Raw genomic sequence first — 5,788 nt, 5'->3', positions numbered from 1 at the left:
CTAACAAATCTGCTAGATTCTACTTTTTTACTCTTCCTTCCTTGTTTTTTCCTAGAGAAAGTGGGTAGTGAGGCTGAGGGCAATAGCCACCCTGAGGGCATCCCACTGCCAGGATGAGGAATTAAGCTACATAATGAGAATGGGAGCATTAAAGGAGGTAGGGTTCTGGGGAGCTGATGACTTTCTGGAAACCACGGGGCTGCTCATCTCTGCAATTTTTATAATGTGAGGCAAAGTATATGAGGCTATCTACTTGGTGAAGCTACTGTCTTCAGATTTCTGTTACATGCAGTGCACACAAATCCTAAATGATGCAGAGCCCTTGACATCGCCTCTTTTATATCCTCTAATTTTATTCATAAACTATCCATTATGGTAATGATATGTTTAATGACTTTTATTCTCAAATTCTCTGAGCTATTAATTACATCGATGAATTAACACATATAAAGCATTTCCTATTGCTCATCATTGTAGTTAATGTCTGACACATTGTGTGCACTTAATAAATGTATATTTTCAGGCAATTTTGAAAGTTGTTTTGACTACATACACATATCTTTATATAAATATATGTATATGTGAACAGTCTATGTATTCATAAATTACATGTTTTTAAATACTTGTGTGGCTTTAAAATACTCAGGTATTAGTGAATTACTCTATGCAAATAATTGCCACTATTTGTTTCCAATTAGCATTTATTTACTACTAATAATGGACTTTTATGTGATGCAATGAACTCTAAGATCTTAGAGAAAACAAGAGAACCGAAGTGGCTGGAGGGGAGATAAGAAACAGTGTTTGTTGGACCACTGGAGTAAGCATTCTCTAAAAACAAAACAGACACTTGGGAATTGCAGCATGTTATGCTGTCCTTTTTCTGATGGTTCATAGCCCATTACACGTGTCTATAAGAGAGAAATCTGTTTCACTTGGTTTAACCCAGCATTTCCCAATCTTACGTGATCATGAAATCCTTTTATTCAAATTACATCTGTTGATGCCCAGTGTGAGACATACTCTGGGTAACCGGAAACATAAAAAAATCATCACTATCATTTAGCATCGGCATATAATATCTAGTGCCATTAGATAGTAATCAGAAATAAGACATATCACTTTGGAAAGGGGAAGAAATATTAGACTTTTTTTTTTTTTTTTTTTGCAGAAGACAGGAATTCCTATTTTACCGTAAGGGCGAGACATTTGTATTGTTGTCCATTTTATCTCTGGTGGTCAGAGCACCTATGCCTAACATGTAAGTGCTCCATAAATTCTTGTTTGTTACTTGATGGAGAAAAGCAGGGCATCTCCGAGGAACCTGTGCTCCCGAGAAACACCCTGAGAAAGGTACCCAAGAGCCATGGCTTCGGACGCTTCCTGCAGATGGGAACATGCCTCACATATTGCTCTTTTCTCCACATTCTCATTGTTTGAACTTTGGAGATTTTTTTCACTCCAATGATAGAAAATATGTAGACTTGATAGTTATCAACCAGAATCCTCCCCAACGTAGTATTCTAGGCAACTACTATCAATTGATCAGAGTAGATGAGAGAGGTGAAACCCGATTGCCATCTCTAAGGTAAGCCTTGCTATTCTTTCCTGGTCAGGCAACTTGTATTTACTTTAGCATCACTAGCCTCAGCTCCCTAGCATTATCTTAAGGCAAATTATGTACCTCCCTCCCCCCCCCCGAATACTATTGTGATTTTAAAATGAGCACGAATTCCTTGATGTTCCTCTCTTCAACAGATGGAAACTCCTTCCCCTTCGGTTGAGTGTGGGCTGGAGCAGATGTGATAGTGTGAGGCTTTGCAGACTGGGTGTAAACGCGCGGTGGCTTTCTGATTATTTCTTCTCTCTCTTTCTCTTTCTCTCCCTCTCTTACTGTGGAGGAAGCTAGCTGCCATGCTAGGAGAAGCCTATATGTCAAGGAATGAGGCTGCCTCCTGCAAACAGGTGTGTGAGTGAGTCACTGGAAGTGGCTCCTCGGCCCCTGTCAGGCCTTCAGATGAGACTGTAGTGTCCGCCAACATCCTAACTAAACTTTATGACAGACCATGAGCCACAGCCATGCAGATGAAATATAAGCCACTTCTGAGTTCCTGACACATAGAAACAGAATACTACATGTTTACTGTTTAAACCACCAAGTTTGGGGGTAGTATTTAAAGCATATATAGATAACTAATAAAATGATGTCAATTTTTAAAAAAGAAATAGAACTTATTTATAGCCCTTTAAAAAACCCAGCCTCTTTACTCTCCATTTCACCACTTTGGTGTGCCAAGTTAGCTAGTTATCCATCAATACCTATTTTTCCCCTTTCTTCTAAATCAGGGATCAGAAAACCCTATCCATACAGGGCTGCATGGTAAATACTTTAGGCTTTGTGGGTCATGTGGCCTCTGTCACAACTACTCAGTTCTGCCCCTATAGCACAAAAGCAGCTGTAGACAATATTTAAATGAATGAGAGCAGCTGTGTCCTAATAAAAGTTTATTTATGGACACTGAAAGTTTTGAATTTTATATAATTTCCACATCACGAAATACTATTCTTTTGATTTTTTTCAACCACTTAAATATGTAAAAAACAATCTTAGCATGTAGATCACTTAAAACCAGGCAGTAGGCCACATTTGGCCTATGGGTGTAGTTTGCTAATTCCTGTATTAAATTAATAGGACTCTTGATCTTAAACTGGCACATGGATGCCCAAAATAAAGACAACATTCCCCCCCTCCCCCCAGATAATAGCTTGTAACCATGTTATGGTTAATGGATGTAGGTGGAACCATATGAGCAAATCCCAGGTCATACTCTTAAAGGGAAGTGGTAGGTCCCCCCATCTCCCCAGTTCCCCTTTTCCCACTTTTCACTGGTTAGAATGAAGATCATCTTGGACCATGTGGATAACAGCAATATCCTTGGGATGGCTAAACAAACAGAGCCAGAATTCTTGCCTGTAGACTCTGTGCAGTCATACTATTATAAGAGTTAGAAATAGACTACACTCCTATTTAAACCTGTGTTTTAGGCCCTTTCCACACATCACCAAATCTTACTAATTCAGCTGGTCTTTGGCAAACGTCTCTTAATGCAACAACAGGCTAATGTGTTGTATGTTCAAGAAGCACTGCAGATATGTGTGGAGTTAAAAAAAAAATCCATTCTTGGTTACTTATCAAGTTAGGATAGTCTGGACATAGGATAGCGTTAACTTTTAAAAAACAAAAACAAAAACAGAGTTTCTAAAAAACTGCAGGTATTTGCCTTTTCTTCTGATTGCTGATTTCCTGCAATTTGAAAGTGAACAAATATGCCTTTGTGTCGCTTTTCTCCCACCTCTATCACACTTGTGGCCAAGGGAGGAACGTTCTTAATTGGGAGAAACATAAACAATTCACTCCTTCTAATCTCTGAGGAAGAATTAATTCACGGTTGTCTTTTTGGAGCTTATTTATAGAAATGAATGGGTTTAAACTTCCCCCTCCCAGTATTCCATAGTCCTACAGATTTTCTCATTCATATGATAAATGAAAGAAATTGTAGTCATAATGGACATACTTATCTTCTGAACAGTTTTCATTTTCCACAGTAGAACCTGGGGGTCCCAGGCTGTACAACAGTGAGCAAAAATCCAGTCTCAGAGTCTGGAAAACTCTATGAGAAGGATCTATCGCCACTTGGCAGCCGCAGAGCATCGTCATTGTCCAAGCACAGTTGTTTGAGCTCTCCTGGTGACACACAGTATTTCCCATTCATCCCTTTCCCCCCTCGCTTTCTTCCTCTCCCCACCAAAAACCCGACTTCCAAGTCCTGGCTGCTGGTGTCCTCAAGAGATTTCAGGGAGAAACAGTCTTGGCTGAGAGTTAGAGCCAGAGGCCAGCCAGTGAAGGGAACAATGTCTGGGTTTTGAGAACAGCTGGAGCTTCGGAGGGGGAAAGCTGCTTGGCGCAAGAGGAAAGAATGTGCTTGTCACTTCGAGAGGCAAGAAACTTCGATTTCCCTCCTGCCTCTGCCAACAAGTGTTTATTGGAAAGGACAGTGTGGGGGTGATGGCAGGTGACTTTTGGTTAGAATTTTATGGAATTTTTCATGTTTATTTTACCTTTTCAAAGAGCAGATAAATGTACAAATCCCGCAGTATAACTACTCTGAATTCTGCTGGTGTTTTTATTGGATAAGTGAGTGTTGTTCTTCAGAGTTATTTTTAAGAATGCAGCCCCTGGCCCGTTTTGAAGCTCTGCTCGCTTTCCCTTGCATGTATGCTAGTATTTGTTATAGGGATTGTGAAGAAAAGGAGCAGAGGGCATTAAATGGAAAGTAAAGGATGAAAAGATCCTACTCTGAGAACATGAGCTGAATTTATAGCTGAGAGAGTCAGATGGGCCCATTGAGACAAAATAAGAAAGTTTTATCTGAAACCAAGGTGAGCTTATGAAAAGTTTGACAAAGTTTGGGTGAAAAGAGTTTTTGAGATGTCATAGTCTTTGGTCATGTTTTGATGTCTCTATGATTTTCTTGGATTCTTATGGAAATGGATAAAACAACAGAGACTGTTTTCCCATTTTAACTCTATTTGTTAGTTTTAGAGAGTGTGACCTGATTTGAAGTATTAATTATGAAGTGAACAAAAAAACAGTTCAATATCGATATTCAAAAGATAATCCTTGTTATCATTTTAAAGTCTCTTATCTTTTCCCTTTCTTAATTCTGAACATTTTTGTCTACTTCAGGATTTCCCCTTTAATTGTACCTGACTGATTTTTAATTTTTGCTATTTTATTTTATTTTGTTAATCCTCACCTGAGGATATTTTCCCATTTTTAGAGAGTGGAAGAGACAGAGGAGGGAAGAGAGAGACATCAACATGAGAGAGACACATTAATTGGTTGCCTCTTGCATACGTCCCAGCTGGGGCTGGGGAGCAAATCTGCAACCCAGATTCTGCAACCCAGTGGTTGATGCTCTAACCACTAAGACACACAAGTCAGGGCTGCTGTTTTTTTTGTTTTTTGTTTTTAATTTGACAATGAGAATGTTATTTAACTGGATCTTGGGGGCGAAAATACATTTACAAGTTAAAATAGGGAATCAAGGACAAGATTGAGAAAGGAACAAATATTTCTTTAATTCTGCCCACATGACAGAATGCTGTACAAGCTCCTTTGTAAGAATCAGTGAAGTAAGACTTATACCCATTGTAAAGATGGGAGACTGAAGCTTAGTGAAGGTCATCATAACTTGCCAAATATTACCTGCTATTCTATTAAAAGGTGAAGTTAAGGTATCTGGATTTAAACATGATTTTGACTCCAAAGTTCATATACTTTCCACTGCTCTATTTTTCTCTCTATAATAAAATCTGTGTTGATTAGGTTTAAATTGACTAATCATTAAAAATTGATCAGAAGTAACCTGTGTACTGTACGTATTATGCAGTATGTTGCTAGTATGTTGTGATTCTAGGTAATGAGACTTTGTTGCAAGGATGCAAGGGACCACAGAGTCTTCAACTATATAGTCAGTCTGGGTTCCCAAATTTCCAACACTAGAATTAGTACTTCTCAAGAAAAAAATAACCTGATGTGGTCTGTTTGTCACGAACCACAATGAAGTTGCAGGCCGGCAAGGTTTACACAAACCATTTCATAGGTGGTGGCCTCCTCCATATCCCCACTGTGTAGTAACTTGCCTTTAACCTGATACTCTTCTCTGAGGCCAGAGTAGCAGATTTCACTCAGCATGCATGGTGTGAATTACAGCAACTTTTTGCA

The sequence above is a fragment of the Molossus molossus genome, unplaced genomic scaffold (assembly GCF_014108415.1).
Source record: "Molossus molossus isolate mMolMol1 unplaced genomic scaffold, mMolMol1.p scaffold_m16_p_1, whole genome shotgun sequence".
Classification (NCBI taxonomy): domain Eukaryota; kingdom Metazoa; phylum Chordata; class Mammalia; order Chiroptera; family Molossidae; genus Molossus; species Molossus molossus.
The sequence above is the reverse complement of the archived record's forward strand: the minus strand, read 5'-3'. Positions refer to the sequence as shown.